General features: G+C 34.3%; 1 protein-coding gene across 23 annotated transcripts in view; it reads right to left on the bottom strand.

Annotated features, from left to right (window-relative positions):
* Positions 1-25,573, bottom strand: part of LOC141451698 (uncharacterized) — a 221,597-nt gene that overhangs the window by 178,520 nt on the left and 17,504 nt on the right. For 6 of the 23 annotated variants that reach the window (XM_074123216.1, XM_074123220.1, XM_074123215.1 and 3 more), the window contains exons 1-6: positions 7,543-8,083; positions 6,292-6,590; positions 6,031-6,201; positions 5,412-5,549; positions 4,893-4,986; positions 3,884-3,944 (exon numbers count right to left, since the gene is read on the bottom strand). The exons of 5 other annotated variants lie outside the window; for them this stretch is intronic. The gene's annotated coding sequence lies outside the window, so the exon portion shown is untranslated. Of the gene's footprint in view, positions 1-3,883; positions 3,945-4,892; positions 4,987-5,411; positions 5,550-6,030; positions 6,202-6,291; positions 6,591-7,542; positions 8,084-8,284; positions 8,485-25,573 lie in introns of those variants that run through there. 12 more of the 23 variants (XM_074123241.1, XM_074123242.1, XM_074123239.1 and 9 more) reach the window with 9 other exon arrangements.

The following is a 25,573-nucleotide window of genomic DNA, read 5'->3' as shown; positions in this document are numbered from 1 at the left end:
AGGTTCACAAATAATCACCACTGATATTGGTCCCTAGGATCTTACAGCACCCCTCCCACCTCTAATATCATCTTTTCTGCTGAATAGTTATCAACAAAGATATTTTACCCAGATGTCAGCTGCTGATAATCGTAAGATTATAAAAAACTATATATAAGTAGCTTCAACCAGAAAATAGTCATAAAATATATGGTATTATTTACTATGTAAAATACCTAGGGGATGACTCTTTTATTTCCCTTCGTAAACTGAGATGATATATCGGGGATTACTAGATAATCTGCTTAAGTAGGAGATCATGATTGTTGATCCTGGATGTTGCGCTTCACTACAGTTCGCCGCCTCCAGACTACTAAAGTGGTGTCGCGACAACAGTTGACCCAATTCACCGAAATTTATATAGCATGGATCAACTTCCATTTACAATAAACTAGATGACAAAAAGGTATAAGTATACGTATGCTCTAATAGATCCCTAAGTTCAAAAACATAATTATGTAATGACAATTATAAGCAGTATGGAAAATGAATTATCTGCATCTTCGGAAAATATTTTCAGATGACTGTATATTAACTGAAATCCAGTGGGAAACTTTCAAACCACTTCCTTTCAATAAAATTTTCAAAATTGGCCGAGTCCCTTTTAATTTTGAATGGTTACTTAATGTTTTTGTTTTAAATACTAAGAAAATCACTTCTGTAACGTGACAGAGAATCCTAGTAAAAGCAAGTGAAGTATACATTCACTTCTTCAGGGATCAAAGCGTTCCTTACTCAATAAAACGAGAAAAGTTGTATCTACTATCAAGTATCAAGTTTTTATAGTGGATTGTGGAGGCAGCGGCTTGGTGAACGGAACCCGTCCCGAGTTCCAATCTTAATAAAAAATAACTGAATACTTACAAACGGTAGAGATATCAAACAGAGGATTGGATAAGTTTAAATGCGTAGCTTCTATATATTTAATTGAGTTTCATAATGTTCTGCACATGTAAAGGTGGCATTAACGAAAAAAACAAATAAAATGGAAGTTAAATGAACTGTCGCGGTATCTAAGGCTCTATAGAGAAGTAAAAATTATTTTCTCCATAGAAAAATCATAGAGCTTTAAAAAGTCCCTTATAGACCCTTATACTTTGCGAGTTTCGAGAAACCGTCGCTTACAAAAGAGGCAATAGGAGAAAATCCAAGGGTTACGGCGAATTAACCTTCTCGAGAAGCATGAACATTTAAGGGTTAGAGAAATTAAGAAATAAACGCTTCAGAATAGTATCTGGAATCAGCCGTAAAGAAATGCGAGAAAATAAGGAGTAACAGCACCTTCTGCGGGACCGGAATACAAACGGGACTTTGAATGCTTTGAACTGTTTTTAAAAAATGAAGAAACTCTATATTCCAACATATTAATTAAAAATAAACACATTTTTTTTCGAAAAATAAACATAAAATAAATCAACGCAGGTAAATATGAAGTTTAAATTTCCAAATGTGAAAAACTTCTCTCTTCCTAATTAAACTCATAATTTTACATTTTCCCATTTAATGGATAATTACTTTCTCGTGTTCATTATTAACAATATTTTATTGTAATTATTACTTTGTTTCTACTAAACATGTAATCTAACCCCGTTGGAAAGGAGATAATTAGATAATGTCGAATACTGAGCAGTTATAATTACGTCTTTTAAATTCTCCTCCATTCAAAACTGTGACCCACTTTATGACATGCTAATTAATTTTACTTGTAAAACATAAATTATTCGTTTCTTATTAAAAGAAAAACTTATTTTTGTAAGTTTTTTTAAGAACCTCTTAATAAAGCTTAACTACAGGAAATCCTAAATCCGCTTAAATTCACGTAAAGATTTATATTTAGTGTCCTCTGACACTTGATTTTTTTATATTTTTAATTATCTTAAGTGCTAAGAAGGAAGTTTTTTAGCACGTTTTGTTTTTGAAGTATTCGCGAGCACCACCACACCACGAAAAAATCAACAAACCTACAATTATAGAACAAAATCAAATAAAGTTTCAATTCAAAGACTTCACAGTATTTGAAGTATTTATTTTTAGGTCACAAATAATAAGTCTGATGTTATATCAGAAAAAAAAATAGTAAAATTTCGCACATAAAACTAATCAATAGACAAACTTGAAAATAGATGACTCCAGAAATCGGAAATAGAAGAATCACATTTTAAGAAACAAATTATGAATCTGATTTTTCAAACTGATCAATTCAAATTTCTAAAAATAAGGCAAAAGCCATTTCCAGGCTTCCGCCAGGATATAATAATGCGCACCTTATAGATCTTATTGTGACCCCTTACTGGTGTCAGGCGGGTTTCGAATCAATCCCTTCAGTCCCAGATATCGGAACCGAGAGAGAGAGAGAGGGAGAGTGTGTCCTCCTCCAACATCTGGTAGTTCCCCAAGTGTCTGAACCTTCCTTGAATAATGGGCATCGCAGCCAGTTTAAGGAGAGGTATATAGGAGTTTCACAAGATCTGCCCAAGTGCTAGCTATCACTTTCTAGACTAAACTTTTTCAGGAGCCCGATGAGACCAACAATGCCTCTTGAGGAAACCTATCTTTTTCTCCTTGGAGAGAACCAAAGATTAATGAATCAGTCGCCAAAAAAGATAAACAACAATCTTCATGGACATTAGGCCTTTTGAAGAGCCGCTGCTAAGAAATAGTTCCAATAGAACTAAAAAAAAAAAACGTTCTTACAAAGAAAACACTATTTTGTTTAAAGGAATTTCAGATTGATATAAGATAAGAAATAATGTAATACTGAAACAATTTTAAACAAAACAAAACAGTGTGAAAAGTAGTTTTAAACACTGGGCAACAGTTTATAAATAGAAGGAAAAGATTATAAATTTATGCATTGTTAAGCAGAAAATGGTGTTAAAGGACCTTTGTACTATATTAAATTGAATTTAATGTAACAGTGGATGAAATTATAAATAGCTAAAGAAACATTACTAACTATTACAACTACTACTAAATAACATAACATCTGAACATCCGAAGGTAAGGGAGGACGAAGTACAGGGATGGACCTTAAAAAAAACCCAATCCAAATATTCACGAATCCTTCAAAATTATGATAGAGAAAAAGTTTCCTTAAATATTTATTTGGGATTCATCCAAAAGCATTGGTGAAGTGTGGGTAGAAAGAACCCTCAACAATCCTCAAATTTCTATAAAAACATTAATTTTTTATAACTTCAAAGTTTTTAACACGTTCATTTCTTACGAACAAACAGTACTAACATGTGTTACCTGAGCAGAAACTTTTAAATCGTAAAGAGTTTTGTTAAATTTAAATAATTTCAAGTTTTTTTTATAAATAATCCACATTTCCAAAGATGTATTAATTAAAGATGTAGTAATAGCATAAAGCAAAACCTTGTAGGTAGTTGAAGAAAGAAAAAGATATCGAAATTAAAAGTAGTTGATAACAGACTCCCCCAAACATAATTTATTCAGAGAATTGGCTGGTCAACATAACATATAAAAATGCACCATTCAGAAGCCAACTCGGTTTCGAGTTCAAGACCTTCCAAATTCAACAAATATTAGCTTATATTGATAACAGTAATTTTTTCATATCAAACAAGATATTGAGGCTACTGAAGACTTCTTAAAAGCCAACTGTGTAAATATTATAACAAACGCCATGGAATTAGCAGACAGCTTCCAACTTATGTAACATCTTTGGTAAACTTAGCTAAAAAGTTGTTCAATAATCTTAAAAAGTAATTACTTAAGTCGGACATTATGAAAACATCGATTACAAAAAACAATGGACAAATTCACTGAGAAAGTAAATAGCATATTTTGAACATAGCCAAAAAAATAAAAGATTACTTACTGTTCCTGCTTCAAATTTGAACATTAAAAATAGAAACAGCTCTTAAAATTATTTTCCTAACCTGAAACAAAGATAAAACAATGTAAATATTGGGAAAACAATTAATAAATCTGTGGTGAACACTTTCTTTGGAGTAAGATGGGCACCAAGAGAACCTATACAACAGTCGAAATGAAAATGCTCCACAATCTGGTAACCTCTCTACCTGGCTGTTGGAATAGTGTACAAAGAAGGCTGTCCTACGAATAACAATAGAAGAAAAGGAGACAAGGAAAATATTAAAAGCAACGGGGAGTGGTTATTCAGTACATTATTACTTCCCTCTCTCCGAAATCTTACAGAAAGTTATAATAATTTCGACAGATATTTGTCCTCCGGTAGATGCCAACAGAGAATGAATGATACCACTCTCGAACGGTAGATTTGAAACTAAAAAAAACTAGGCTCATGGAAAATTTCCTAGGCAGAAGGAAGATGCGTTCAATTTCTTATTTGACTTAATTCTTTATTCAATTTTATTGGTAATGCATTAATTATATCGACGTCACAATGACAATGGATGGTACACTATTATACTAAATATTAACTTGCAACTATTCCAAACTTGTAACTAATCCAAAAATATCACAAATTTGGAAAGCGAAATAAATAGTTCTGCTTGGTACGTACCTGGCTTGACAATTTTTCCTAGAATGCACTGATTGCTAAAATGATAAAATTAGCCCAAATCAATCTTATAAAAGAATATTTGTAACTAATTTATACGAAACACTCTTAAATGCTAATTAACATTAAGTGCAATAAAACGTCACAAAGAAAATCAATGTCAAATTAAAATGAGTTTATGTCCAGTCGCCATTAACATTCACTCCATTTTAAGGAATCATTTATTACAGGTTTATAATAAATTTACAACTAAAATTTAAGATATAAAAAGATTTTTTTTTTTGTAAGAATCTAAGATTAATGAATGATTAAAGTGTAACAAATACAAAAGAAAATTGATTACCTGATTTTAATCACGAAGAACAGATCTGTGGCTCACAGCATCACCCTGAATTTCAATGATTTTTTTTTTATCAGGTGAAATTCACTGCACTAATCTAATTAAATTAAACAAAAATAAAAACACTTTAACACTACATATTTTCAGTTCACAATTAGTTAAAACTTGGATTCACTTTTTAAAAAACTGTAATTACTCTGGTACTATTGGACAAAGTCACATCGTAATGGCCGACTTTAAAAAGAAAATCTGAGACAGTATCAAAGGGAGTGTATTTATGATATAATCAATCAAAAATATTGAAATAATATATAATAGTTATTTATAATTGGGTAAAAATAATTAAATTAAATTTAAACTCTAATAATCATAACTTTTAAAAAAATATTTTGATCTTTAATTATTTCGACCAATAAAAACATTTTTAATAAAAATGTATTACTTACTTAAAATAAATAATTATAAAATTAGCATTTGGTAAATTAATTTTAAATAACTGAATTAATTTTAATTATAAATTACGTATACTATGGGTACAGAAGTTCCTTCCCCTTTACTGGAGATCAATGGACCAGTCCATGGCGAGATATCTTTTGCTTCATTTAAAGTTCGATATGTAAGTATAATTTCGCATTTATTTTTGGGCTAAATTTGAGAAATCTAAAGTAAAAAACGCATTAATTCATTAAGTAATTTATAAGCTTTAAAATCATAGAGTTTCTCTATGAATAATGAAGGATTAGCTTTGTAATAATAGAACAAAGTTAACCAAGGTGAGAATTCAATTCAAATAATGGCGTCAAGAACAAGTAGCTAAAAATCTATTCAATTTTTAAATAAAAATCGAATCCAAATTATATTTTATGATCTTAAATTCAATTTAACTTTATTTTTTTTAATTAGATTGTCTAAATTTATAGCTACTTTTTCATTTTGATAGCAAAAACCTAAACCGTAAGGTAAGTTACTATGGGCAGCCATTCCATTCAATTTGAACTTAATGAGAGTTAAGATTTTAAGCATTACTTTATAAAAACTTATTACTATAACTTCTATTAATATTAATTACAATTACTATTAATTAGAAAACTACAGGTAATATTGTAAGAATACATACTTTTAGATTACTTGACCTACATACCTGAAATGTCTTTTCTTAAATTAGTTTTTTTCTCAAATCAGAAATGGTTGTTTTTATCCTCTCTCTATCAAGAAGCATCAAAATTGAAATAATGAGTTTGTGAAAGGAGGTTCCTGAGGGACTAACTTTAAATTTAATTCAATTTTAAAGTCCACAATCTCAAAGAACTTTCTAAAAAGATAGATGAAATCATTTATCAATAAAACTTTTTCTTGGAGAAAAAAGAGGAACAAAACTAGATTACAAATTAAAAATACATACCCTGTTTCCTTTTCGTTCTCTCAAAACTCGTTTCTTCAGTCTTCATAAAATGCTTCTATTTTTTTTTTTAAAGGTATCCAATTTAATCAATTTTTTTTCCTACTTACAGGTATGTGCGTGGGTGATCTAAGTGAGTGCAGTGGTCTTAGTGTGATCAGTGAAGTGACCAGTGAGTGACTTTTTGTATGCTGAGGGTCCAGTTTAAGGCGAACACCTTTGGCAGTCTAATCAAACTCGAGAAGATCATAAGGTAAGAAAGTAAAAGCTGTCTTTTGGATCTCTAAAGCTAGAAATTGTTACTGTAGAAAGCATAAAATTAGTTCAATCTTAATAAGATTTTGTTAGAACAAACATGCTGGTTGGTTTTACTTTTAAAAATAGAGGTTTTTGTTCTATCGAGATCTACTTATTCTGTCACCTCAAAATAATAGATGCCTTGGGAATGCTTTATTTCATTGTTACATGTTTTTGGTAATGAAACGTTATTACATAAGGAACATAATACAGTCGACTCTCGATAAATCGAAATCCAAGGGACTACAAGAAAAATTCGAATTATCGAGACTTCGAATTATCAAGAAGGGAAAAAAATTCGAATTATTAAGAGTTTTTATTATGTATATGTGTATGTAGATACGTATATTGAAAATACGTATGAGCTTACCTAAGTTTTAGACATATATAGCCTCAAGTAAAAAAGTAAAAATAATGAAAACGACAAAAAAGAACAAAAAAATTACATATGTATTAACATTTCAATAAATAATAACATGTATGTATGTACCTAATTAAAAAAATGAACAGTTTTTTGTTTCAATGTGGCTTGACTTAGTCAAGTGACTTAGAATTGTAGAAAGCGTTGATGGTGGAATATTGAAAGTTTTGGCGATATCTTGTTTTTCGAACCACTTTTCACGGCCGCGATAATTTTGCTTCCCATCGTGACAAACTAAGAAAGAGAATTGGAAAGTTAAACTGGGCTGAAAGGAGGGAAACATTACGCAGGAAATGGACAATAAGCGGAAAATGAGAAGTAAACATTACCAGGAAAAATTCGAATTATAAAGAGGGGAAGCGGCCTCGTTCGAATTATAGAACCTTCTTTCCCCCTGTGGTTAAGGGAAAAGGATTTCGAGTTATCCAGCGTATTAAAATACACTGAATTTTTTCGATTTACCGAAGTTAGCACTTGTAGAGTTTGAATTATCGAGGTTCGACTGTATATAATACATAAGGAAACTTCATACTTACAGTGAATGATGTCATAAGAAGGCAGTATAAGCATATGATGATTACTTATTTTTGTTAGAACGATCTTTCGCATAGTTCCTAGCAGGGGGTATTACAAAACAATAAGTGACCTTATCCTAATACAAAAAATCACAATAAAATGTAAAGTTTATCCCAAATGGATAGCTGAAACTAAAATTTATATAATTTTACCCACTAAAATTAATGAATTTGACATATTTAAGTACAATTCACTGATTTCTAATACTATGTTTGCAATTAAAAACGTGGATCCGTTCTTAGATAAGGCCATTTTCACTGAGTTGACTTTTCTTTTTTCCCACAAGTTAACGCATATTGCCGCAAAATGGTAAAATGTTTCAAGCAAGAGTTATGCATATGTAAAGAGAGTTGGTTTGTTTCGTTGGAATAAAATGTTACTAAAACCTCACATTTACTGATAATCCGCAAAAACATTTGTCACTTAAACTTTAGCAAAATTCTGAAAATGCTTCAATAACACAATGAGTACAACTGCTGTTAGCCGGTTCATCCCCACCTATCATGTGGACACGTGACCAAACTAAAGAACAGTTTTCGCGCTTTACCAGAATATTAGGTTATCTAATGTTCTGTTTAAAATTATAAGTATTGAACATTTTGACTTAAATAAATTCTATTATTAAATTACAAATATTAAGCACAAAGCATGAGTGTAGCAGGCTTATGACAACAACTTACGATACAATCTTAGTTTACTTACCCAAAAATTGTACCGTTTTTTGTGTTCGTTCGCATAGACTAACCAACTGTACCATTGCACTTCCATTAAATTGTATCACTCACTAATTATCAAGTTAATCACTGGGACTCAAGTTAACCTAACTGCAACCAAAGACATCTTAGAACGGCTTAAACTTATGCAATTCTTGAATCTTTCCCCACTCAACAAAATAAAAGAAAAATAAACATATGATAATTAAAAAATAGAAATGCAACATCATTTACAAAATTTGGAAATAAGTAGAAATTACTAAGTAAATGTCTCTTAACCTAACTGCAACCAAAGACATCTTAGAACGGCTTAAACTTATGCAATTCTTGAATCTTTCCCCACTCAACAAAATAAAAGAAAAATAAACATATGATAATTAAAAAATAGAAATGCAACATCATTTACAAAATTTGGAAATAAGTAGAAATTACTAAGTAAATGTCTCTTAACTTGACATCATGAACTTTTAACACAGAACAGCACGTCACATAGCAAGGCTGGAAATTAGACGGTATTAGCCCCACCACCACACCATAAGTCAGCTTAGTTTTAGAAAAGAATTAGGAAACGATGTATTAAGTTTACAATGAGAAACCTTCCTGGAATTTGAGTTTAAGGAATATTGCTTCCATTAAATATTCGTTATAGGCTTATTGTTAGATGAATATATAGAACATTATTGCTGGAAATGATTAAATTTGACTTCCTTTTACTCCTCAAAATAATTCACATCCCAGCTCATAGACTGAAAATAAATTTTGGAAATACGTTGCCTGTATTAACCCAACTTAGGAGTTCATATTTGATAGTTGGTTCTGGAACTTTTGGACAAAGATTGATCAATCCCAGTACTGCCATTCCCTTTTCTAAAGATTATGAAGCCTTTTTTTTTTAGCACCGTTTTTGGTTCTTCCGGTTGAAAATCAGGCTTGAACTTGGTCTGAGCATGTTCCAGACAGTTCGCTTGCCCTAAAATAGTGAGGGCAAATTTTCGGTTTCCTAACTTCCTAGTTTAAACCTTCTACTTCTTTTTTATTTATTTTTTATTATTGTGCTTATATGATAGCATTTTAAAGACACTCTAGGTAATGCTATAGCACACCATGAATGCGTTTATTTACGATGTTCCTGTAGATCACTATATTACGTCGTATAACGGATAGACTATCCTGGGCTAAAACCATCCTTTCGAAGACAATAACCCTATTAATATTCACCTATGAAATCCTTTCTCTCAAACAGTAGCTCGCTCGCTCTCTCTCATCTTTATCCCTTATTCCATTATAAACCACACACCTCAAATCCTCCCAAATCCTTCCAATTTGATATCTACGGGATTATATTCCTCCACATTCCATAAATCCTACCTTGTTCGTGAGGATTCCCTCTGAAATTCCTTTATTTATTTATTTTTTTGTATTTATTGTCATCTTTTATGTAATTGTTCATTTTCTAAAATCATCTTCAAAACCTCTCTCACTGGTAATTTCTTGTGTTCAAATTGGTGCCAACAATAACGATAACTTGATTAAGTTACTTGAAGTTTCCTTTTTGACATTTTATGTGATATATTGGTAATTTTTCATCGTCACATTTTCCAGTACAATTTTCTCTTAAAACTTTCAAAAAAATATCATCCATCATATTGAGTTTAAATATGTATTTTTATAACTTGATGAGTTTTATGGGTGGGGGTAGAAAATGGGTGTAGAAGTTTTTTGCATGAAAAAGCAGCTTTTTCTTCATCGACAGCACAATCAATTGTGAAAAACAATTTTCTATCAATTCCTGGTACAATTTCTATTTGAAATACTCTCTCTCTCCCTCTAGTTCAAAAAGATTTGGGTCCAGCTTTTCAGCAGCCATGTTATTTCTTTAGAATTCGTATTATTATTCCATTCAGAATTTTAAACGTTTTTCCTTTATATATAAATATTAACAAAAAAATAAAAAGAAATAAAATAATTAACTTTATGAATGAAAAAGATGGCAAATTAATTTCTTTTCAAATGGTGAACGTAAATAGAGAAGAAATCAGCCAATCTAAATACGTTTTATTCATTTCAAAAAGTGCCGTCAGCAGATTATGGATTATTTTTAACCATTAACAGCCAAATTAGCTATTGGACATTTCTCTGGGTTCGTTTCTTTAAAATATAAGAAACTCTTTACTTTAACTTACATATACAGGGCGTTCATTTTAAGACGGCTCAAATGCATTTCATGCTTAAACGGTTGATTTGAGCGAAAAATGGTACAGGAAAAATTTGTTGCCCATCACCTCTAGTTTCAGAATTTGTGACTTGATTTTAGATTGCTGCCCGCATACGCGGCTGACGCGCGACCAAAAGTGAGGGTTTGCGCTTGACCCCCATTTTCATATACACAGTTTTAAAGAGTATAAAAAGTTATGAAAGCAACCGGAAACCTCAATTCGATATCTTCAAAATTAAAGGTGCTAGGCTATTTCAAAATCTGGTATTTATTAATCATATTTCAATTTTTTAACTTGTTATCAAAGAGAAAGAAGAGCACGCGATAGGTCATTTTCATCCCCTTTCTAGCAGTAAAGCTAGTATTTTTCTTAATATCGGGAAATAAGTTGTTTTCCGAGTGATTTTTCTAAGAAAAATCAAATGTTAAGAGCTTTAGATGTTCTCAAACATACTCAAAATGGCTAAAAAATAATTTTATATCTGTTACAAACAAGACGGTTTAATAATTATTTGGTAATTTTGGGAGAGTTGCGTTTAATTACCAAAAAAATTGGAAACCTCCTGCCACATATTTAAGTGATCAATATCTTTCATGTAAAGGATCAAACTTATTCCTTAATTTATCAAATAATGCACTTTACTGCATGTACTGTGCCTTCCAAGGTGCCTCCTCTGGCACGCAAGCCAGGTTAGCCTGGTAGTTATCAACTGGTCTCTGAATCTAAGGATCAGTCAAGTTAAAAAATTGAAATACGATAAAAAAAAATACCAGATTTTGAAATGGCCTAGCACCTTTAATTTTGAAGATATCGAATTGAGGTTTCCGGTTTCTTTCATAACCTTTTTTCGCTCAGATCAACCGTTTAAGCATTAAATGCATTTGAGCCGTCTTAAAATCAACACCCTGCGTATAAAAAAAGTAAGTTTAACATCAATCGCTAGCAAAATGTATTCCATTCGGTTTAAAATGTACGCATTATGTGGTTCTGTGCAGTCTAAAATTTATACCAAGTATTTACTATACTATTTACACAGAGCATTATATTTCTAAAGTGTAAAGTTAATTAAAGTAATTCGATGAAAAAAAAATTTACATGCGTAAAACTAAATAGAAGATACATTCTCTTTTAAATTCAATTATGCTTTGATAATTATTAATTAATAATATTACAGCTTTACTTTTTATAGTCTGTACTTGACTTTCTGTTGTTACTGTACCCAAGAATCGGGTCAGATTTTCAAACTTGGTTTTCACCTATATAATCCGTTCCAGTGGTCATCTCAGTGTCACCTCACCCACCAAAAAAAGTGGTTTTTACTTTAGGGAATTCATCGCAAAATATGTTTTAAAAAATTTCAATTTTGAATAAAATGTATTTACGTCAATTTCTTAAAATTTGCGAGCGTAATTAAATGCGTGTACCAGTTTGTTGTTAGTTAACAGTCATTTGTGTTTAGAGCAGTGGTTCTCAACCTTTCTAATGCCGTGACCCCGCAATACAGTTCCTCATGTTGCGGTGACCCTAAACCAAAAAATAATTTTGGTGGCTACTTCATAACTGTAATTTTGCTACAGTTATGATTCGGAATGTAAATACCTGATATGCATTATGTATTCTCATTGCTACAAATCAAACATAATTTAAACATGGTGATTAATCACAAAAACAATAATTATACAGGGTGATCCATTTAAAACGCACCAATCGCTAATAACTTTTTAGGAAAGGGGAATTTCGGAAAAACTCACGAAGTAAACTATGTTTTGTTTTTGGTCTAGTTTTCAACCATCTAGCAACCATCACATCATTTTAACATACGCCTTATGCAAGATTTCTTGACCTAACATTACGGTAAGAATCTCATACTGGGTATATTAAAATGATGTGATGAATGCTTTTATTTGATGATAAAACAAATTTATCCTGATTCACCCATAACCATTACATTACACTTGTATGTTTTAAAATCTTCAATTATTATTACTTTTGTTCTTTGCGTCACCAATAACATTTTTTGCAGTCAGAGGACCTCCCAAAACTTGTATTTCTGGTGGAAAATTAATACTGAAAACCGATCATGAATAGATAAAATTGTAACTTTGATCGTAAATATCTCGACTAATATTAGGGATATCGAAACCGGGTCAACGTCATTTTTCACAGTATTTTATGAAGTTTTCATAATCATTGTCAAAACCAGTGGTCCTTATGAAACCCCGATCAGGTTTTTGGCCGTAACTCCGCCAAAAATGAAGATACAGCATCGGGGGTGGAAAATTTGAAAACTACGAGTAAACCAAAAAAAACAAACATATAGTTTACTTCGTGGGTTTTTTTCGAAATTCCGCTTTCCTAAAAAGTTATTAGCGATTGGTGCGTTTTAAATGGATCACCCTGTATATTGAGAAATATTTATTACTGATTGCCATAAATAACATTAACGGCCATAACGGCGCGCGTTCCAGCTGAATAGTGCTGCTGCAGACGGTGGCGCGGCTGCAGCCATCGGAAATATGTATTTTCCGATGGCTTTAGGCGACCCCTGTGTTTTGGTCATTCGACGACCCCCCGCCGGGGTCGCGACCCACAGGTTGAGAACCGCTGGTTTAGAGGTACAAGGGAATTTATAGGTTAGGTTTATATGGAGTTCATAAACTTGCACAGTGTAGCAGCCATATTGTAACTTCCACTCCAATTCTTTATCTTGTTGGTTAGATTAATTCAACAGTAAGAAAATTTTAAGATGAAAAGGGCAGTTTTATTAATTTTGTTTTGGCGTTTCAGGGTATTAAATAATTGTGTTTTATTTCCCTAAGAGTTGGTATCATACTTTTTATAAAAAATAAAACAATTTATTGTATTTGCAACAGTTGTAAAGAAAAAACAGTGATTGTGACCACTCATGTTGGTGACAAGTTTATTTATGTCAAAAGTTTTAATTGGAACCCTTAAGATAATGTTTTCTCTAGTAGCAGTACAAAATAACCTTTTAAGGCAGGTAAGGGGAAAAAAAAAGGTTTGACAAGAGTTTAAGGTGGTACTAATCTATTTATAGCCCTTTAAAGTAACATGCATTGAACATAAGTCTCATTCAGACGGTTCAGACATGTTCCGTATTGTTTTTAACATACCCCGCGCACCGCGTATATCGGCTCCCTTCTAGGCTTGCTTTTAATCTCTCTCTTTTTGGTTGACCTTGGCTGACGTTAGAATCGAAGCAAGATAACTAGTCTTCGCACTTCCTTTTTCCCTCTCATGAATTTCCAGCCTTCCGGTATAACACGTAACAAACATTAGTGACGCACTACGAACTACTCACTATAATTAATGCATAGTATTAACAGATTTTTCTAAGAAAATAAGATTTAAAAAACTAATAAAAAAGAATAGCGGAAGTATGTATTGCCAACTATATTGTATTTTTTAATCTGAAAAGCTGATTTAGCTTATGTTTCCGTCTTTTATAATTGAAAAGTTATATTTATAAAACTTGATCTAGGCTTAGTGGGGGGGGGGATACACTCGGCAATCACTTGACTTTTACTCAATTCAATTAACTCAAGTTTTAATTATGAACGTTATTTTTGAATATTTTGATAAGGCTTAAAAAACAAAACAAACCAACTTTTAATTGATAAGTAATGCGTGGTAGGAAGAGGAGGGAGGTATTTTTGATTGGAGCAAAAGAGGTAACTTTGGATGCCCCAGTTACCGTACGAGCGTTGGTATTATTAGCAGTAAAAAAAAAAATTCGGGTTAAGTTGATGACATCATAAGATTAACTACATCATTCAACCAATTCTGACTTGAGTTCTCATTAAATTTTAACTACGTTGCTAGAGCGTTGATTTAACTGTCGAGTAGGAAATGGTTATGGGTGATAAAGTTGCTTAGAGCTACTACAGAGAATAGTTGCATTGAGTAAGTTGTGAATGGTTGAGAAAAAACACTAATCCCCCTCAAAAATATAAAAAATGCACCCAATAAATATTATAGGCTTAGATATTATTACTAGAACCATCTCGTTGGAGCCATTTCTGTAAAGCTAATATGCATTGTGGTACTGGGTTCGATTGCCAGTGACTAGATCTTGGATTTTATTTAACAGTTCTCTTGAAAGCAAGAGCGTTCAAGTAACTTTCACGCTCAGGCGTCAAACTTGCCCCAGTGTCTTCATACTCAATAATCCCATCCCAACCTCGAACGTAGGAGTTTCTACCTGGGTTTCTTCTTGGACAGTAGACTCACGTGGAATCCTCACACGAGACTTAAAAGACTATAACTAAACCAAAGGTACGGGGACAACCAAGACGCATGATGGGACCTCAATCTAAACTAACCACATTCTAACAAACTAACTCTCTACAAGACGTTACTTCAACCCATCTGGACTTACGGATCAGAGCTGGTGGGGCTCAACTAAACCCTCCAATATCTCCCGCATCCAATCCTTCCAATCAAAAGTCCTCCGCCGTATTGTAAATGCTCCCTATTATGTCACTAACCTCATCCTTCGCAAAGACCTAAACAATCCCCCCTTTTGACACTGAAACAATCCCATTCACGGTTCCTCAATTTCCACAAAAACCTACCCTGCCATCCCAAATTCAACAGCTCGAAAATTCTTTCCTCATCAACCCATCCTGATAGTCCCCCACGACGTCTAAAACGATGTTGGCCTCGTGATCTCCTAACCTAGACCTTTCCACAACTAGAATTCTCGAGAGTATCAGCGCTGGCTGATTTCTCTCTTCCTGCGTCCTTACGGTTGCGGTGTGCGTCGGCTATGCCAAGCAGTTTTCGCATCCTATACTGTACTTGTACTATTCACAATTTGCCTGGTTATATTTATTTTTATACAGGTAGCAAAAAAAATAAAATTTAACAGTTCATAAAAGAGATTTATAGTAAAGTATGTTTGCTAGTCGCCTCCGTCCACGACACCTAATTCGGTAGTTGGACGTTAAGCCCCGTCTGAAAAAATAGGCAATTACTTTACTTACATTGCAGCCATTTATTCATTCTTCTTATTATTTATTATAATCATTATTATTATTAATTATTATTATTTATTCACGTGAAGACCTTTTACGAACAATCATTTTTTTTTTTTTGGTACTTAGTAAAGCCTCAAATCCTAGAGAATTCCCGTTGCATACTCAAATTCAATAGCTTTGCTTGATTTCAATATTTACAAAAGTTATTTATTTTAGATTAAGCCTATTTCTAGGCATATTTTGAAGATATGTTTGTTAGTAGAATATTATTCCCAAAACAGATTCTAACTTCCAATATTTAGGCTAAGTTGCACTTTTTATGTTTCTTTCTATTTGTTGACAATCAACTGAAGATTAGAAAAAGAGAGCCAGCAGCTTGAGCCGGGAGGGGGCACACCATTTTTCACTCCCAAGACGTTAATTACCGTAGGCACTATTATCAAGATGGAAATGATGTGAAACTTGCACGAACAAAGTCCCCTAAGGACTTATTAATCTTAATTAACGTATAAGTACTTAGTGGCAAGCGGTATTAAAGCGAGCTCATTCTAGTAGGGCGTTACCGAGCTACTTTACAGCCTCACTGAAATTAAGATGGTAATAAAACTTTTAGATTGATAGAAAGATATTGGCTTTAATTTGGACAATATAGCATTTATTTTAGTTATTATAGTTTAATTTAAATTTAAATTTTGGTTACCCAGGTTTTTGTATTAACCAAAATATTTCTACTCTCAACAAAGTGTCTGTGGTTGTGTTGGTGCGGTTTTAATTAGAGTCCCTTTTGAGTACTGTTTGCTCAAGAAGCTCCAATAGAACGCTGAACACAGATGAGTTCATCTCTCTCTCTCTCTCTCTCTCTCACTTGATGACAGACCGCCTTTGACTGCTTTGAGTGTCTCTTCTCTTAAATAATATGCACTATAACAACATTATAACGATACATGCTATCAACAGCTTTATTCATCGTTATTAAAACCGCCAGTGATATCGTTATACTAACTTTTATTCACGTTAGAAAACATATAATTGTTGCTTAAAATACGGAACTAAGACAAAACATATTGTAAAGTTTTTGTCCTTTTACTAAGAAAGAACTTTAGTTACACAACTAGTGCCTGCCGCTAGTTAATTTAATTTATGTGGGTTTGATAAATAATAAAACTCGCTAAATTTGTAAGTAATAACCTGATTTATTAACACATGAACATTTACTAGCAACTAACGCTATTCATTACAGTTACCATTTACAACAGTCACAACAGTTTACTGTTACTTGCTCACCACGTAACGCCACAAAACTGTTCCACGACTGACCACTGGTCCGCACTGCACTGAATTGCACTAGTCTCAGCTGCACTAACAAAGCTCTACTCACTAACTGACTAACTGCCCGACTGGCTAACACTGAAGCACTCCGCAACACTGACTCTCTCAAACTGTCACTTCCAAAGTGTCTCTTCAAAAACTGTCTCTCAAAGACTAACTGTCAAAGACTCCAACAGTGACTGACTGCAATTCCAACTGCCCCTCCCCCACTCCAACTGGGACTGCCCCACCTTAACTCCGTCTGTCTCACTCTTAACTCCATCTGTCTCATTCCCACCTGCCACTCACTGGCTGGGAAAAACACATACTGCCACCACCCCATCTGGGGCCGCTCTGTTAGCTGGCTTTTACACAGCGGTGGACCATTATAGGCCACGGTCACTAAACTCCTAGAACAATCTAGCCCTTTCTTCTCCGGCTCAGGTAGAGACCGGCCCTTTTGTTCACACAGTGGTGGCCTGTTACCGACTTTGGTCGCTCAACCGCTAGAACAATCTAGCCCTTTTTTCTCCGGCTCAGGTAGAGACCGGCCCTTTTGTTCACACAGTGGTGGCCTGTTACCAACTTTGGTCGCTCAACCCCTAGAACAATCTAGGCCTTTCTTCTCTGCCCGGGTCAACTTCGTTACAATATATTCAATTCCTCGGATATTAAAAGGCACTTCCTTTTCTATAACCTCTCCGAAGGTTCTCTTTCCGGTTTCAGGTTCTACCTTTCGGAATCTAGTTGGTATTCAGTAGGCCCATCTTTCATGAGTGAACTGTATCCTATGTTGACTCAACGGTTCCACCAGTTTTTGGCCACTTCTTCTGCTTTATTCCCGTTATTCTAATTTCTCCTCATCCATTATCTTATTTTGCATTCCTTTCACCATCTTCTTTGTCCAAGTTTTCCTCCATGAATCCGTCGTTATTGCAACTTTACCGTTTGCATTTGCTTTCACTTCTTTAATTTTATCTTCGCCAGCCAGTTTTTACTTTCTTCCTTCTTAACGTTTACCTTCGCTTTTGCATTTCCCTTTTTAGATTTTTTCTTTTTTGGCCAATTTTCTTCAGGTTTTCTAATTTGTGTTACAAACTGCCTGGTATATCTTTGCTCGCAATTTTTTTGTTTGCTGATTGTTCTGTACAAATTTATTGTCTACTCACCATTGGTAAAATTCCTTTTCTAGTAAATAGGCTTCCATTCCAGGCTTCGGAAACTTCCAGCTATTCATACTTGGCTCCAATTTGATTAAGGCATGAAGTTTTCCTAAATACAATCAATGTTCTTCACTAAATCACATTTAAAATTTTCCTCTTTATATTTCTGACACAGTTATATGTATTTTCATTCTTGAACTGTAGCTTTTTGATTCATCCTATAGCTCGAAAGTTCAGGGGATATCCATCATTTCTTTAACCAGGTGACGATTTAGGTGGTAGATCGGGGTATCCTCTAATTCCTTCAGATAAGTTAAGAATAAATTATAAACATCATCTGGTAGATAGATAGTAGATAATGATATTTATTTGTGCTCAACTTAGTACTCGAATAAAATTTTGCAATTTGATTACCATAATCTAAAACAAATCTAAAAATATATTGTCATTACCATTACGTAGCATCTTTGTTTGAAGAATATTTTTAAATTCCATTTTTTTATTTTTACTAATTTTTCAAAAAGTAATTATATCTGTGAAGTCGTAAAACTGTACACGTACTTCTAAACATTTATTTAGACGCCTACTGAAGTAATTTTAGTAGCTGATTCACCCACTAAAGTCGTAAGACTAAGATTTAGGTCGTCTTCTCTATTAAGTATAATAATAATCTATGAACAGATGGCTTTTAACCGGAAATTTGAATTAAGATATTGTTTTATTCCTCTAAAAACATTAAAGAAAAAATAATTTTTTTTTATTTGCTTTATTAAAAAAAATGAATACACACAAAAAGCAAAAAGAAAATCTATTATCTTTTTTTCACGCTCTAAATACGTCATTCCAGTAATTTTCCGCAAGGGTAAAACGGCAAATGTACCATAAGAAAAATGAAAAAAACCGTGAATAACTCTACATTTGTTTTTCTGCTTTTGATTTGGTTTTTATAACCTTTTTATTCACTTCAGTACAATTTTCCAAATCTATTCAAGCGGAAAGGCGATGTAAAAAAAAGAAAATGAAATGAAAAATTTGACGGTTTATTTGGTAGAAATCTTTATTTGTAAATGATCTAAAATGTTGAACTTGACTAACTCGTTCTTTTTAAAATAAATAATTTCATTTTTTAAATTTATTGTGGATACAATTTCTCTGGATACATAGTTGCTAAAAACTGGGCTTGATCTATAATTATTCTCCATTATTACGATTACAAGTTTCCCGGCATTTCACACAATATTTGGTCTACTTAATAATAATCTTTCCAACTGGAACCTAGTCTCTGTGGTCCATTGAGACTATCCACCCAGATAACCGGAAGCCCAATGCTAACAAGCAGGCCTCAACGTTACAGGCGTTATAAATGGCCAGTTTTTGAGGAACTCCGCCACTCTTTGCCACATTCTCAGCTGGAACTGGGTGTCCCATCCTCGGTGAAATCTGTATCAGATCCAGGAGTAGTCTCCTGAGCCCTTGAGTGCTCAATAAGCACTTGTATATAAGAACTTGGTACCTCTGACTACAAAGCTTATTAAGAAGCATATTTGCCTGCCATATTATGGCCCTAACCTAACATTTTAAAAGTCCTTTTAACCCCATTTGAATGTACCTACCTGAGAAATTTATCTTTCTAAAAAAACATTACCTCTTCATTTCTGAGAGAAAACTACTACGCAAGATTACGGGCAATTACCTGGAGAAAATTCAGTTATCTTTGGTCTTGTTTGTAGCAATACTAAGTACTCCAAGAAATTAGCGTGGGTTAATTGCGACTTGTCGCACATTGAGTAAGAATTTTGACGATATTCCTAGCATACTATCCGATAATTGAACTCTTTACAAAGAGTTTTAAGGTTCCTAGGAAATAAAAAGAAGGAGTATGTTGGCCAATAGGTGCTCATATGGCTTGAATAAGCATATTAGAAGCAACCTAATATCAAAAAAATACAAAAGTGCTTCTCTATAAGACCCTGATCCGTCCTATATTAACCTATGGCTCCGAAGCTTGAGTAATTTCAAAAAAAAAAAAAAAAGATAAAAGAATGCTGCAAGAGTTCCGAGAGAAAAGTTCTTCGACGAATTTTTGGCCCTATTAATAAAGAGGGCGCAATTTGGAAAAGAAGAAAGAATCAGGAACTACAGCATCTATTCCAGGGAAGCAGACATCGTAAAAATAATTAGGCTTGGCAGGCTCAGGCAGGGCAGGCCATATGGCAAGGATGTCTGATTTGGAAACACCCAGAAGGGTTCTGCAAGAAGATGTACACAGAGTCAGGAGAGTGGGCAGGCCTAAATTGAGATGGAATGATGGGGTAGGCTTGGATGCCAGAAACCTGCTATGATTGGAAGGTTGCTGCAATGGATAGGAAGGACTCACGGAAGCGGATTGAGGAGGCCAAGGCCCAGTAATGGGCTGTAGCGCCAATAGTAGTAGTACAAAGAGAATTTGGAGGTCATTAAACAAATCTGATTACACAAGAATAAAAAATGATGAAGTGTAGTAGGATTTAGAAACCTATCGTTGCAGTACTACATTGCAGTCTACTGTAATTTCAAAATGATGAAAGAAATAGTTGCAACGATATATTCTACATCACCACGAGTTGGGAGTGTATTTTTTTGTCCATCTAACTAGCAATAACCGTTTCAGAGCAGAGCCTGAAAGTTAAGCCTAGTTTTTTGGAGCTGAGTACTCTTCCCGAGATAACAACGTGCTCCGCAGGAAGCTGAGGGTAATAGAGAGAAAGTAAACTTCTTTATTCCCACTTCCGCTCCTTCCTTAATAGGGTAGTCCTTTTTTTTTTTTTATCTCAGTTTTTATTGGCCCTACAACCACAACCAGCGAAGGGCATGTTTTTTGGCTGGCTAAATCATATAACTATAAATATGTAAATTTATATTTATCTACATACCTCTCAATTATGCGCCAAAGAAACTACCGGTTTTCAAATAGGAAAGGGTACATTGGTAGAACTTGTAGTAATGGAATTTTTATAGCTGTTGGCAACCATATTAGCTTTACTTTCTTGCGAAAACATTTACTTCTTACTTCCGCCTACATCTGTTATTGTATCGAGTCAAACAGTCGAAATAGACACAGGAAATACTAGTTTATTTTTTTGTTATTAAAGATGATTTGAACACAAAAAAAGTTTGGAGAAGCTCCCACAACTCTCAAGCTTTGAATTTCAAAATACTTACAATATACAGTTTTTAAAAATACTTGGGACAGCCGGAAGTCGATTGGGACGGAGGATACTAGAAATGCTAAATTTTCCATAAAATACCTGGGTAATAATCCAGACACTCCAGGGCAGCTACAGGTAGAGCGCAGAGCTAGCAGTCCATGGATAAGCACTCCCAGTTGCTAGGTAATTCTCCTTCTCCCTTCCGGGAGACATATCTCGCTGGCAACTTCCCAGGCCAATTAACTAAGCCTCAGGAAGAAAAGAAAACTGGTTAGATTAGGATAACCGCAAGGAAGGGATTAGCGGTTAGCGAATCCAGCTGCTGACCCTTAGATTTTCTCTTCCTAGGAGCTTCTTACAGCTCACTGTCTGGTGATGGACAGTGTTGTCTGTGACGAGAGAACACTGTCCGGAGGCCGGCAGTGCACTGAAAAAAGCTCCGGGCGCCAATACCTTAGATGTTGACGCGCCTTAAGCATGAAAAAAAAAAAAAATTAGAATAACCGCTTCGTGGTGCCTAAGTACCCCTTGCTTCTTAAGAGAGGGAGTATCTTCCTCTAACCCCCCTTATCCGCGTAGGAGGAAGTAAAGTAAAGTAATCGCCTATTTTTTCAGGCGGGGCTTAACGTCCAACTACCAATTAGGTGTCGTGGTCGGAGACGACTAGCAAACATACTTTACTGTAAATTTCTTTTTTTAACCATTAAATAACATCCAAGGCCTAAGACCGAGAATTTGACCCAGCACCACAATACATATTAGCTGCGCAGGTCTCGCCTCTAACCGCTCGGCTACCGTGGCGCCCAGGAGGAAGTGGATAAGCCACTTGAACGTGCGGAACATATAATGTTACACCCCAATACATTTACATAGTACACATAGGGCATAGTTCTCTGTACAAGGAGGGGCTTATTAGTTCGGAACCATTGTGCAGTTTGTGCCAGGATGAGGAGGAAACAGCCTCTCATTGGCTGTTCGACTGCGTTGCAATCGAGTGATCTCGCTATAAAACCTTTGGATCTTTCAAGACCAAAGGAGCTAGTAGCACAAAAAGAACTAGTAGGGAAAGTCCTCAACCTCTTTAATAAGGGAGGTTTTGTCTACTAGATCCAAAGGGGACGGCACAACTCAGCAGATCTTCGACTGCCTGAACTTGAGTTTTTGTGGGCGCTCTCGCTAAATCTAAATCCTTGCCCATATCAACCATTTCTGCAGGCTGTGTATGTTACGTTTTGTGAGCTGTTTAAGTGTTCGGCATTAAGTGCTGTTTGTATTGTTGGGATTCTTGAGAAAGTCGCTCATCCTTAGTTAATCCTGAAGAGACCATTCGTAATATAAGTCCATCAGTTCATAAATTTGCAAGTTACGAGTCTTTAATTCTCAGTGCAATCTACAATAAAACCAGCTCTGAAGATTCCACCATTTTTTTATTAATTCTAAAATCCAAAACAGACAAAATGTTAAAATGAATTTTTTTTTACACTGACAATACCGGACATCAGTCAGCTTTTTATCTAACAAAAACACAGATATTTTGAAGTGAAAACAATGACATTTTTAGCATAACAAAAAGCGAACATTTCACTCGTTATCCTGAGTCTGAGATAATGGGGAAAAAAAGGTCTCATCATTTTGACCACAACGTGCACAATTTGTTCCCATTTTGTTTAAATTCATTAAATTTCAAACAAGTATTTTGAAGGAAGTGTTACTGAATTTAAGTATTTATAATTTGTTTACTATGAAATTTTTAAGCGGCGTTCTTTGCTAATGACGTAATGTAAGTAAGTAAAAAGTAAAGTAATCGCCTATTTTTTCAGGCCGGCTTTACGTCGCAATTGCCTAATTAGGTGTCGGACCTTGGATTTTATTTAATGGTTTTAATCTTGTGAGGCGCCACGATAGCCGAGCGGTTAAGAGACTAGACCCGCAAAGCTCAGATGTATGGTTGGTTAGTGGATTCGATTCCTCAGTTCTAGAGCTTGGATTTTATTTAATGGTTTTAATCTTGTAAGGCGCCCCATTAGCTGAGCGGTTATAGGCTAGACCCGCAAAGCTAAGAAGTATTGTTGGTTAGTGGATTCGATTCCCTGGTCTTAGCCCTTGGATTTTATTTAATGGTTTTAATCTTGTAAGGCGCCCCATTAGCTGAGCGGTTATAGGGTAGACCCGCAATGCTAAGATGTATGGTTGGTTAGTGGATTCGATTCCTCAGTTCTAGAACTTGGATTTTATTTAATGGTTTAAATCTTGTAAGGCGCCACGATAGCCGAGTGGTTATAGGCTAGACCCGCAAAGCTAAGATGTATTGTTTGTTTAGTAGGTTCGATTCCCTGGTCTACGCTTTGGATTTTAATTTATGGTTAATAAAAAGAAATTTACAGTAAAGTACGAGTATGTTTGCTAGTCGCCTTCGTCCACGGCACCTAATTGGTAGTTGGACGTTAAGCCCCGCCTGAAAAAATAGGCGATTACTTTACATTACTTGACTACTTTATTATAATTGTCAACTAGTACAACTCCTGAAGATGATCTAGTCCTTAGGCCGAGAGCTTGGCAAAAAGTTCTAAAAGATTATGACGGAAATTAGCGATAATTTTATTTTATACTTTTTTTACACTCACGATCTTTTACTTCCTGTTACTCTACTAGTGAGAAAAGGGGGTATTGCAATCGTGCTGATTGAAATTCCACCGGAAACGTTGGTCCAGATTTTTTAGAAAATTGGTTGACCGGAAATGCTTCTTTACTGAATAAATTTTCTAATTTCTAGCGATTTTGTCGCACGAAATAATTTTAATCGACATTTTTTATTAATTTAATCAATTTCACCGCCGCTAGTTGGAGAAACTCCTCATGCTAGTGTTTCACATCAAGAATCTAATAATGCTAAAATGATAAGAATAATGTTTAAAGCTAATTTATTGCAACAGTGATGCCATCTTCAAAGCAATTTCTGTTGATCATTAATTTAGCACAAACTGGGTAATTGTTGAACATCCGCCAGCTGAACAACCCATTTGGAAGATAAATACACCTTTTCTGGATATTACTAGCACCACTAATCTTTCTAAACCCCGGGGTCTGTTTCCATATATGTAACAAACAGGAAAAAAAAAGAAATGTACTACTGGTTAATATTTTTTACCTTTGCGTTCCGCGTAATTTTAATTAAGAGAAAACATTCATACTACAACACATTGACTACACCAGTTTAACAAAGAACACTTGGGTTTTAACGTTGTTTAGCGTAGTTAAAACAAAACAACAAAAAAAAGAATGAGGTTTTCTCTTTGCCATACACTGGGCCAATCACATCGTATAACCTAGACCGTTTAAGACCATTGATAGCCACACAGTCTTCATTTCTAGACTCTCGGACTGCAATGCTTCCCGTTGTGTAGGCCGCTAGTCGAGTGATTCGAGGTGTGTACAGCGGTGCAAAGAGTGGTACTGAGCGGTGCTTACAACTTGCTTTGTCATCGGCAGTACTACGGGCATCTCCACTGGTTCCTTAGTTACTTAGTTCTTAACTAGGCTTTAAGGAAGCCTTAATTCAAAATCAAACTCATGCTAGTGAGAAATACATAAAAAAAATACACAATGAAATCCGAAGCAATATATAATTATAATATATATTATGTACGGAAAAAAATCATCACATCCTATATCAGGAAAATACACGAACAGGAAAATGTTCTAGGAAATGCTATTTCCGGTTTACATGGGTTTAAAGTTTATTTATTAATGAAAATGGGGCTGTATAGGAACTTTTAGTAGGAAAGTTTTGTAGTATAAACGGGATTTGGAACAACAATGGAAGGACGCCTCACAACATTATCAAACAATTTCATGTACTTCATAAAATTATTTAGCGTGGTCTGTCCGGTGCAACGTGAATAGTCTGAAATTTAAGCCATAAAACGTGCTTCATTTAAACTAAATATAAAACCATTATGTTCAAAACTAATACTCGCTTACGAAAATTATCGTTTTAAATTGAATTGCATTTAAATTATATCCTCGTCATAATGCATAACGGCCTAAAAAATTTGGGGATTGCAGCCCACGAAGTTTCAGTGCAGCTATTTCTGATGTTTTAAGACAAAATCAAATTTTTTTTTAACTCCCAGACGAGGTCTCTTTCATCGAAACCATTGCCAATGCCTCTCTTTTGACACGAAATCCCTTAAAAAAAAAATAGCATAAATACTCTGAAGAGATGTCCATTGAGTACTGAACGTGTTTATCGCGAGATGAAGCTGCTAATTATGGGTCACCATAGTGAAGGACGTGTCGAATGGGGGGTTGCCAACGTAGTTTGTTTGAAACAAAAACGGCTCGCATATCATCGCACAGTTAAAAGTTACTTTCTACCAACCTCACAAAAGGCCCCCCCCAAT

This window comes from Rhodnius prolixus, unplaced genomic scaffold (assembly GCF_049639745.1).
Source record: "Rhodnius prolixus isolate KJV_2025 unplaced genomic scaffold, Rpr scaffold_14, whole genome shotgun sequence".
Lineage (NCBI taxonomy): Eukaryota > Metazoa > Arthropoda > Insecta > Hemiptera > Reduviidae > Rhodnius > Rhodnius prolixus.
The sequence above is the reverse complement of the archived record's forward strand: the minus strand, read 5'-3'. Positions and strand labels throughout refer to the sequence as shown.